Genomic DNA, 12,767 nt, shown 5'->3' with positions numbered 1-12,767 from the left:
TCTATACAGTAGACAACATTCAAGATAAAAGATGACGAGATTGTAGTTACTGCAATTGTCAAATATCCGTCTTTATCTGAGAATCAGATATTTGATAACGTCGATAAAATTAAAAGAATAATTTCAATTTCACCACATGGAACTCCTGATCCAATAGTTTCCGTGTAAGCAACAATCTTTCATCAAGGAAAATATGATAGAAAATGCAAGCTTTTGAATATCGTATCAGCTGTGAGATGTACATGTATACCCCATATGCAGTCGCTACTGAAATGTTCCTACATAAAATTAAAAGTTCATAATTTGGAAGCAAACATCATCAGGGTGGTAAGGATTCTGTCCAAGTACTCTAAATATTTCAATCCTTTAATGGTGGATTTTACATAGATGAATAAAATCGTATAAAAGAAAAGCAATAAATGAGGTTGTTAAATTTGTGGTATACCTTTTTGTGCTTCTTTGTTACATTTCTTATTTTTTATAGTGATTAAGATTTTAACACAATGTTGACTGCTGTGCATCTATTTTTGGCATTTGTACCTATTTTGTATGTTTGTTTTGTTCAAGCATTGTTGTCAGTATAAAGACATTTGATGCGACTGTCATACAAGTGAGAGGTTTAGCTAGCATAAAACCAGGTTCAATCCACCATTTTCTACATCTGAAAATGCCTATACCAAGTCAGTAATATGGCAGTTCTTGTCCATTCGTTTTGTATGTGTTTTGTCATTTGAATTTGCCATTTGATTAGGGACTTTCCGATTTGATTTTCCTCTGATTTGTATTTTTTATTATGCTGCGGTCCATGCGTTCGCGAGTAGTAGGGTTGGGAATGGTGTTAAGCGAGGCTGGCATAGCTTTGTCACAGATTGAGTTGCGTGAAGTGGTATCCTTATGCTGGGCATAACAGAGATCGTGGTGATATGCAGCTTGGTCCACTCGATTAATGGGTTTTGACCAAGCCTTTGGGGTACCATCGGGGAGTAGTCGCTTGCTAAGTTTAGTTCCTGGCCCGGTAAAGTTGTGTCCAGGTAGATGCATTTCCATGGGTAATCGATTGATTAGTTTGTTCATAAACCCTGCACCAGTTGTAGCAACAAACTGAGACTTTTTAGAACCCCACACTTTGCACTGACCCACCTTTCTTCGTCGTCCATTGTTGGTTATTGTTTCACCAAGGTTAATTGTATCTGTTTTTTTCTACATTTAACACAAAAGATCATTGTTATTTTATTTAAATAAATGAATGTTGAAGACATTTCCTATAATGATAACACTTTAAAAAGAAGTAATCATTACCTACTTCCACAAAGGTCAATTAGAGGGTTAGTTATTGGAAAGTCTGACTGTGGAAAACCACACTATTGAATAACCTACTCCTGCGTGATGGATGGCTTGCTTATGATAGATTATATGTTTTTGGAAAATCACTTCACCAACCCATTTACCAGTTGTTGCAACAAGCTTTAGGAAAAGGCTTCCCTAAGGAAGATATTCGAAATCTCCTACAGTGTAAGGGTAATTCACCTTACTCATTGATTGATGTGGTTGATGCCTTACCACCACCACTATACCCAAGTGGTATTGATACTTTTTTCTTCGAGCAAGGGGACGATGTACCAGACCCCCGAGAACTCGACCCCAGTCGCAAAAACCTTATGGTGTTCGACGATTTAATGCTGAGCAAACAGAACACATGTGAAGACTACTACGTGCGCGGTCGTCACAACAACGTTGATTGTTTCTACCTGTGTCAGAACTACTTTAAACTACCTCGACAAACGATTCGAGAAAATACAAACTTTATCTGTCTCTTTCAGCAAGATGCTAAGAATCTCAATCATATTCGACGCGATCACTGCAATGATCTTACCAAGGAACAATTTGACACTCTGTGTAAGCATTGCTGGTCCCAACCTTATGGATTTGTAACCATCGATCTCACAAGCCCAAAGTCAGCAGGAAAATACCGATGTAAATTAGAAGAGTTTTATGTAAACTAATTATATTAAAGGGATGGCATCCAATATTGTAGATATAAATATGAATCAGTATGAAAAATTCTTTAAAATTTTGGAGAATGAGATGGAACTGGAGCTGGAATTTGGTCCTATGGATCCTATTAAGCCAAAGAGTAGGTTGTCATACGAAAAATGTAAGTTTGAGTGGGATCCAGTCGAACAGAGGAGTTTTAAATGTGGTCTCGTGATCACCCGCATGATCGATAGTAGTGAAGGTGATTTCGATGCGTGGAACTCTGGCCGCCTGTATGGTAAGGTGCAGCGATTTTTCCAACCCCAATGTCCTACCATGACAATTCGAAACCGACAGTGCACACACCCATGCCACCCTGGTAAAGACCTATGTCGCAGACACTTTAATTTTGCAATAAAAAAGGAAACCATAGTGGATACAGTTGATACCCCTAGTGATTGGGAAAGGCGTCTGAACCTTCCACCAGGTGCTTGGGAGCGTTTTTCCTAACACTTAAGGATGTTCACTTCATCGCTATAGGGCGATCAACAACATTCACTTCATCGCTATAGGGCGATCAACAACATTCACTTCATCGCTATAGGGCGATCAACAACATTCACTTCATCGCTATAGGGCGATCAACAATATTCACTTCATCGCTATAGGGCGATCAACAACATTCACTTCATCGCTATAGGGTTATCAACAGCATTCACTTCATCGCTATAGGGCGATCAACAGCATTCACTGCATCGCTATAGGGCGATCAACAGCGTTCACTCCTATAAATAAATGACATTTATCAAGATTACTGATCCTAAGCAGCGCGAAGCACTTGCAAAGGAATTGCATGACACTAAGCGAAGCATTCAAGCTAGCAACATGCAACATCGTCTCGACAAGATTGGACTCAGTCGAGACCTTTCCAGGATGTTCAAGCCTGTGGTTGAGGCTCAGCTGGAAGTAGCTTCAAAAATCACCAAAACAATTGAAGATATACCTACAGCAGTGCCAACCCTCCCTCCTCCACCACCTGAGTTTGCTGACCCACTACCCATTGCACCACCTACAGACACAGTTCTTGGACCTCAAGCACAGCAGTATTTGCAGCTCAGTATGACTTCTTTCGCTGACCACACCTTTGGATTGCGATCTGAAAACGATGGTATCTTCATTGGAAGCTCACCAGTTACATTTGAGGGTGATGATATTTATGTAGATGGTGTGAGGTATAAAGGAACCCTTGGCCTCTGGGAACTCATGGGGAAAAAAAATCCAAAATCATTCGAGCCTGAAGACCTAGAGGACTATGCACAAATCCTAAAAAAATCCAATGCCATGTATCAAAGCAATTCCACCCTCTGCAGCTGCAGCATACCAAGCAGGAAATAATGGTGTGCACAACGAAATGGTGTCAATTATTGATGCTATGAAAAAGGGTAAACATATTAGTATCAATGAATATAAGGCGTTTCATCGTAGTATCCTATAAATAAATGTTGCAAATCAAGAAAGGTTATGTTCGAAAGTATGCCTATGGTGGTAAAGGACTGTTTGACACAATTGCCAGTTTAGCTGGACGCATGTTTACTTCCTCTGCCGCCCAAACCATAGGAAGTAAGGCCATAAATGCTGCCACCACTGCAGCCTTGAAAGGTGTTGAAAAAGGGGCTTCCAAAGCTGTTGACCATATGGTTGATAAAGTGACCCGCCCAAGAAAACATATTAAAACCCCTCTTCAACAGCCTAGTGTTCAACTCAAGAAGCCAGAGCAAGTTCGGTTGAACAATCTAATCTCAGGCTCAGGTATCAAAACCATCCACGACTTCGTCCAACGCTATAAATAAATACATTATATCTGACATCCTTACAATCACTGAAGGGTTAACCTTCGACGAAAGTCTCCAGGAATATCAAGTTCGAGAATATGAACCACAAGCTGGTGCCCAGCTAAACAACCCTGGTGCTGACATTCGAATCAACATTGAAACCCAGGATTTGTTCCTACACCCCGCCGAGAGTTATCTCGTGGTAGAAGGTCGACTTCTCAAGAATGATGACACAGCATATGGTGATGCTGATCTTGTGTCACTCACCCATAATGGTATCATGTATCTTTCAAAGAGCATCAGTTACAGACTTTCAGGTCAGCAGATTGAACATATTAATGACCCAGGCATAGCCACCACTATGTTGGGAATGTTAACCTACCCCGACGACTTTTCCAAATCACAGGGTCTCAATCAACTGTGGTATAAAGATTCTTCCCCCAATGCTGAGACTGAAAACAGTGGATTTGCAGCCCGTCATGGATACACCAAGCCCACCAACAAAGGATCGTTTTCCTTTGCTATCCCCCTAAAACATATTTTTGGATTCGCAGACAACAAAATAGTGTATGGGTTTAGGCATGAACTCTCACACGTTCGCGATTCAAATTCTAATGCCATTTTGAGAGCAGCTGCTGTCAATGATGCAGCAAAGATTGTCCTAAGTAAACTATCATGGTTTGTTCCTCATGTTACCCCCTTAGATGAAAATAAGATGCAACTGTACAAAACTATCCAGAGTAAATCCAAAATCCACTGTGGATTTCACATGAGACAGTGTGATTCCATAGCTGTTCCCCAAGCCTCACAGTTTAACTGGCGCCTAGCTGCCAAGAGTGGTCGCGAAAAGCCTAGATATATCATTGTTGCCTTCCAAACAAACAGAAGTGGTGACCAAACCCATAATGCTGCTGTGTTTGATCACTGTCGATTGCGAAATATCCATGTCACCCTCAATGCTGAGCGTTATCCAGCAGTGGACTATAATGCAGCTTTTACTGAAAATAGGATTGCCAGAGTGTTCAAAGAGGCCTCTGACTTCAGAAAGAAATTCCATAACATGGACAGCCTACTCAGTAATGGTGGTATCAACCCCTCCGATTTCATCGACTTGTATCCCCTGTTTGTAATTGATGTGAGTCATCAGTCTGAGCGTCTCAAAGAATCTACTGTAGACATTCAAATCAGAGCAGAATTCGCCCGTAATGTTCCAGCCAACACTGAAGCGTTTACACTTGTCATTTCAGATAGAATCCTACAGTTTGAATCTGATGGTCAAAAGATGAATGTTGTGTACTAAAAAGTAAATGGATAAAATTCACCTACAATTCCTCTTTGCCACTCACCCCGCTGAAGTTTATGCAATTGTAGTGAAGGCTAGTAAACAACTCAAGGAGCAGTATGATGGTATCGAAGAGTGGAAGCAAAAATATGTGACAATGGTCTACCATAAATAAATGGATAACACATTGTTGCAGCAAATTGTCAATAATACCAACCCAAAGCATACGTTTTCCTTCATCGTCTCTGGAAATAATAGCCAAATTCTTACCCGGTTCAACCCCCACTACAACTCGAGGAATCTAAGACCTACGAAATGGCATTAGTAAACCTGGAAACCTATAACTCCATCCCCAACATTCATACAGGTAACAATTCCTTCCGCTACTCCCCCGACGATGGTGCCAACTGGTTTCCCATCGCACTAAGCACAGGTTCCTATGACATCGAAGACATCAACAATGAGATCCAGAGGCGGCTACGGCTCAACAAACACAAAACGAAGATCATCATCGATGCCAACCGGGCAACCCTAAGAGCAACGCTGACCCTCGCCAGACACTATCAAGTAGACTTCAACGTTGTCAATAGCATCAACACTGTTTTGGGATTCGAGCGACAAATTTACACATATGATATGACCACAAATGGCTATACAGAAGGAAAACACATTGTAAATATCATCAGCATCAACAGCATTTTGGTAAATAGTGATATCATCCATGGAAGTTATGTGAATGGAACACAACAGTCTACCATCTACAGCTTCTTTCCTGCAGATGGTCCTGGTATGAAAATCATTCAAACCCCCAAAAATCTAGTATACTTACCAGTAACCTTGCGAACCATCAATCGCATGCAAACATATCTCAGCGATCAAGATGGTAGACCCATCGATTTCAGGGGTGAACATCTCACCATTCGCTTTCATCTTCGCGAGGTATAAATAAATGACTTATCACAAACAAGGTTTGAACTTAACAAAAGGTCAAGCTGATAAACTACAACAGGCGGCCAAAAAAGGTTGTCCGGTCTCCATTCGTTTGTCCCAGGCAAACCTGCAAGGTGAACACAAGATGTTGCTCACCACCCGCCAGGTTCAAGAGATCGCCAAGCTTCTACAAAAGGGTACTGGTGGCATGGTTCTAGAGTTGAGTGCAATCCAATTGAAGGAAAACATGCAGAAGGTGGGTGGCTTCCTACCCATGTTGAGGACACTTCCCATGTTAGTAAAAACCATTCTACCCGCCTTGGGTGTCGGAGCCTTGAGTGGTCTTGGTGGTGTAGCCGTCAACAAGGCCTTAGGGTCTGGATTGTACCTAAAACGTGGTGGATGCGTTTGCACTGTGAAACCTAGTGGCAACGGTCTCTACCTCAAACCCTCAAACGCCCGGATCACTTATGGTGATGGACTCTACTTAAAGCGTGGTCAGCAATTCCACAACGGAGCTGGTCTAATCTTAGGTGCTAACAGCCCCTTCAAAAATATTCCCCTCCTCGGTATGCTCCTATAAAATAAATGAATGATTTAGATTCTGAATACCGACAAACCAGAGTCGAATGTATGGAAGACCAACTCAACGCAGATATTCATAAGTATAAACATACCTTAAAAATCTACAAACGTCTAGACAAATTTGCATCTGTAGCACTGGGTGCTTGTTATGTGGCCAGTTTGGTGTTGACCAGCTGCACCATGGGTTCAGCTTTAACCGGTATAGGTATTATAGCCTCCCTTCCCCTAGGATCCCTTGCTTGCTTGATTGCCACTAGCGTGATGGTACTCACACTAATCTCAAGGCGTATCATGAAAAAGAAGAAAAAACACCGCGATACCTTGCAATTGACACTGTCCACTAAATTTTTGGTTGAACAATGTATTAGTACTGCTTTGGCTAATAACAAACAAATTAATGATGCTGAGTTTGGAAAAATCTCCACCTGCCTCAAAAACTACTACGATGAAAAGTATAAGCTCCAACAATCTTCCACCACTTTTAGTGAGGACCTTAATGCGCATGCGCCGTAAAAAACATCACGCATCATTCCATTACACTTCACTCCACACATCGTTTCACGATGTGCATCATTCCGCTTCACTTCATGGTGTGCTCTGTTTCAAACATAATATAAATAAATAAAAAAAAACTTTTTTTCAATCCAGCAGAAAAATTTGTTGAATTAAAAGAAATTTTTAAAAAAATAGTATAAAGTGTTGCGTAAAAACATCATGAAGTAAAGCGTAATGAAGCACATTGTAAAACAATGTGTGAAATGGAGTGTAGTAAAATGATGTTTTACGCAACACTTTATACTATTTTTTTAAAAACTTTTTTCAACCCAACAAATTTTTGTTGGATTAAAAGAAATTTTTACCTATTTATTTTGCAAAGCACTTATTCATTTTGTTAAACATTAAAAGTAATTTCTTTTAGTTTTTTGGTAAATTTGCTTTTTAGTGTCCAATTGAACACCCAAAAACTTAGCCATTTTTTACTGTCTTACAAGATTGTAAGATAAGTACTCCTGTTTAGTTTTTTGACTCACTTTAAAACCTGTACTTTTTACAAAAGCTCCTTCCAAAGGTTCATTCTCTCTATTCAATCCACTACAAGCCCACACCTTAGAAATTTCACCTTCTCTATCCATCAAAGTTAAAATGTTACTTTTTCCAAATTTACCATCTATTTCTAATACTTTTATAATTTTATAAATCACATCCAGTGGAAGTTCTTTCCATTTTATAATTTTTAAACTTTGATCTTTGGCCTTTTCATCAAATATATTTTCATTTATAAATTTGTTGTCTTTTAAATTTTTATTTATAGACATATTTCTTTTTTCTTACCCTATAATTAAAACCTTTTAAAGTGTTTTCTTATTTTTTATCATTTTTATGTTGTAGGTTGGTAAATAGATATTCATTACTTTTTAAAGGGTTTTTTTTCATTTTTTTTCTCATACTTTTTGTGCTAAAAGTAGCTTTGTGGCAGAACCGGCATTTTTATACTACTTATATATCTCGTAGCTAGTGCCCCTTTAAAGGAAAAGAATATCATCATTGAAAGTTAAACAAAGGTAAATCATTTGATTGACTGATTTGATCCACACAATAACATTCTTATACAGGTAAAAACGATGATTCACATATATTTGTAATCTGTAATATGAAAATAAACAGACCTACAAAAATATCAAAACAAATTCATAAAATTAGCGAAATAGGATGATTTTTCAATTGGCACAAATGATGCCTATAGTTTTTAAATGAAGTGGCGCAAAAGTAGCATTGGCGCAAATAAGTTGTGGCGCGAATTCGAGTCAAATCGATGAACATGAATTTGACAGCTAGTGCCCCTTTTAAGCCTATATAACTTTATGTCATTAAAAGGTTCATTATACATATAAAGTTATTTTTGTGAAACATCAGAAAGTTATTTATTATAAATAATGAAACTTTCTGACAAAATAAACAAAAATTTTAATTGGGGAATTATTGCAAAGATATTTATTTTACATGAATGTTTTCATTTGTTTTAATCTGTTCCAAACATTAACTGGTCAACATTTCCATATCAAATTCCTCACAAATTAGTGTTTACATACAATGCTATGATTAAGGATCAATCTTCAAACATTGAGGACTGTACCCACATGATCCTGCTCTGAAGGAAGATACCACAAAACCAATGATGTTTAGCTTGATTTTAACATGCATGTACAAGAGGCAGACATGTCCCCTATTTGAACAAAATATATTGACTCTAAGCTGACTGGACTTGGCTACTAATCCATTATCTTTATAATTAAGAGTGTCTTATACTAATTGTAAAATTTTTGGTTTGACCATGGAAGTATAATACTTCCATGGTTTGACCCAGGAGAAGATCACATTCACATTGCATGTACTCACGAAGGGCAAATTAAGGCCAGACCACTGAGATATTAATACAGTTTCTCATAAACAGACTTAATCAGGGGGGACTTAATGTTGACCAATGAAACTTCAAAATGTGGTCATATGCATGTGAACCCTACAAGAAAGCTTTATCATAAGACTGGGATTACGTTCCTATATACTCCTCCACACCAAGTTTTCTATGCATGTGTACAGTTCAATTTATGTCCATTTATGTTATGAAGAGTGGCACATACAAGGCACAACAACAGACAAACAGTAGTTGGTATTATAAGTTATACTGTTCCTTTAAAAAATTCAGTGAATCATTAAAATAAGGCCAAGGACTACAGACTTATATTAGACTCTTATATCAGATCTTATTTTAGTTATCTAGTTTTTAACCTTAGATTTAAATTCTTATTAAAATAGTTGACACCATTGCTGAATCAGCATCTTTACATACTTAGCATCAGTGACTTCTGTTTTTGGGGGTGAGATAAAAAATAGTTAATGTGCTATAATGGTTTACTTTTATAAATAGTGACTTGGATGGAGAGTTGTCTCATTGGCACTCATACCACATCTTCCTTTATCTATACATGTCGGCTTAATTTTTACACACACATTTAGATATTCTTAAGTTACTGTATCAATTTAACCTTTGATACTAGAACAAACCCGTGATATCGCGGGTGCGTGACTGAATCAAAGTATATAAATATGCGTAAGCCTTAATTTAGTATTGGTATTGTCATCTGATAAAGTCATGCCGATTATAAGATGTACAGTTTTCTCTTCTTTCAAAATCTTTCTGTTTGAACCTGTCGATCTGGAACTATTATTGGTAATATCAATTATTTAATTAAACAAAAGGGCCTGGAATGGAGTATTTTTTAATCAACAGCATTGTCGTATATTAGTTATAAATAAAGTTGAATTCTTTGATTCGATGTTTTACGTCATGCCGGCTAACAAATTGAAAACTGTACCTATACGCCTTATTCTAAGTCCAGATTTTGAGTATTCGTATTGTCATCTTAGAAAGTCAAACTGATTAAAATACTACAATAGGGAACAATGTGACAATGATTGAATTTAGTAGTGTCAACCCTGAGATTATGACCCGTGTATATAGCAAAAGCATAACTTATTTAAAATAAATAACTAACATGTTATTGTGTCGGTCATGGCATCCAGTATATCTATAACATGTGGACTCTGACTATAAGGCTAAATAAATTGTATTTTATATATGTGTAGGTCATGGCAAGCAGTAAACCTATACCATGTGGACCTTGTCAAGAAGGACAAGTAAAGACGAAAGCTGACATCTGGTGTTACAACTGTGATGAAGGATTATGCTCAACATGTTCAGGTCACCACAAAAGATTCAAAGGAACCCGTGATCACAAAACTGTTGATATGAAAAGTTATAAACCATCTATCCAAGCTATCAAAACAGAATGTGACAAACATGGTCAACAGCTCATCTTGTACTGTCCCAGACATGCAATGCCTTGTTGTGATGAATACATGTCCGAGATTCATTCAAAATATAGTGGAATAAAAAGTTTCGCAAGTGTGGTGGAGAAAACAATAATTGAAAAATCCAAAGAATCTGTAGAGCGAGAAATCAACTCCATCCTACATATCTTAGATATAATATTAAATAACAAATTAACAAACATCAAAATTGGAGAACAACAATGTGAAGGCATAAAGGAATCAATAGATAAAATACGGATTCGAATGAATAAATATTTGGACTGCATGGAGAAGAAATTCAGCAAAGAAATTGACAATCTCTTGGATACGGAAAAATCAGCAGCTAAAGATTTTATTTCTGAAGTTAAAGAGAAGAAGAAAACCTTAAACGAATTAAAAGAACATTTGCATACAGTCACAACATATAGTTCAAAAATTTACTCAGTTCTGGGTGTACATCAGATAGAACAACAAATATATCAATGTCAACAATATGTTGATGATCTAGAAAACGACGACAGGGCTAAAGAATTTTATATCACAATGACCCAAAATGATGAGATAAAAAATATAGTAGATCAGTTAGGATCATTAAAATCAATAGGAGAAGTAACAGTTGTTAAAACAGAATCAGATCTGAACAAAGTACCAAGAGTGAGGATGAAAGCAGAAGTAGAATTACATAAACAATTCGACATAAACAACATGACAATGAATATTCAAGCATCGATAGAAGTCAACATTGGGATTATAAGGGACATGGTTTGTCTGATGGATGGAAAAGTAATAACAGTAGTGGACGAGGTTGATAAAGCTGATCTTTTTAATTCTTATGGCAAACTTGAGAAACAATTACCTCTATCTGGTGATGCATGGAATGTTACACAGATCAACCAGAACACTATTGCCATAACTTATCCTAGAGAGACAACCATTAAGATCTTCAATATGGAGAATGAAACAGTTACTACGGTTATCACATTAGATAAAGTATGCAAAGGTTTATCCTTCTATAATAACTCTCTGGCTGTTGGTTTGAACGTGAATGATGATCGCGAAATCCGTATTATAGACTTGAAAGGATATATACTGCAGTCAATACAAGTTCAGAGTAAATCATTCCTGGATGACATTGTCTACTGTAATGACAGAGTAATCTTTAGTGACTATGCTGGTAAAGCAGTAAACTGTTTTGATATATCAGGTAAACAGTTGTGGCAATGTACAAAGGATTTAACATCACCATGAGGACTTTGTACAGATATCTATGGTAATATTTGTGTAGCAGACACCAACTCGGATAGTGTAATAGTGATATCAAAAGATGGAAAGAATAGTAAAGTACTGATTAGCAAAGAGGATGGACTGGAGGATGGACTGGAGGATCCAAAGTGTATTTGTTTCAAACGAAATGACTCTTTTGGTTTTATGTGTGATGGCACATACTTGACCAAATACAGTTTATCTTATCAATAGAATTTGAAAAATACATATTCCATGTAGTGTACAGTATGCAACATATACAACTTATATACACAATAAATGAAAACTATTAAAGAATTTTAAGCCTTTGCAACCCCAAACAAAGTATCACAAGAGTGAACACGCTGATATATCTTGCCTGCTTTACTTACCATGATTTGTTTTATGTTGACAGTATATTGATTGAATCTCAATAATGGCGACTTCAAAATGTACACTAAAGGGATTTTTCCTGCCGAACTGACTTTAGATAAAGCTAGTACTAACTATGAACACTCTCTCCTGTATCTAAATATCTATGTCTCTAACGAGAAGTTTAATTCCAAAATTTATGACAAAAGAGATTATTTTTTATTTCCTATTGCTTAATATCAATTTTTAGATGTAGACGGTCCATTGTCACCATCTTATGGTGTTTATATATCTCAACTTGTTCGATTGTTTGTGTATGTAACAACGTGTTTAATTTCTGTAAATGAAATCTCTGTATTACTGAAAAATTATTAAATTAAATTAAATTATTAAATTTTTAAAAAAGAAGATGTGGTATGATTGTCAATGAGACAACTCTCCACAAGAGACCAACATGACAAAGAAATTAACCACTATATGTCACCGTACGGTCTTCAACAATGAACAAAGCCCATACCGCATAATCATAAGGCCCCGAAATGACAATGTAAAACAATTCAAACGAGAAAACTAACGGCCTTATTTATATTAAAAAATGAACATAAAACTAAAATGTAACACATAAACAAATAACAACCACTGAATTACAGGCTCCTGACTTGTGACAGGCTTATACATAC

Source organism: Mytilus galloprovincialis, chromosome 1 (assembly GCF_965363235.1).
Source record: "Mytilus galloprovincialis chromosome 1, xbMytGall1.hap1.1, whole genome shotgun sequence".
Taxonomy (NCBI): Eukaryota; Metazoa; Mollusca; class Bivalvia; order Mytilida; family Mytilidae; genus Mytilus; species Mytilus galloprovincialis.
This window is presented reverse-complemented; position numbering follows the sequence as displayed.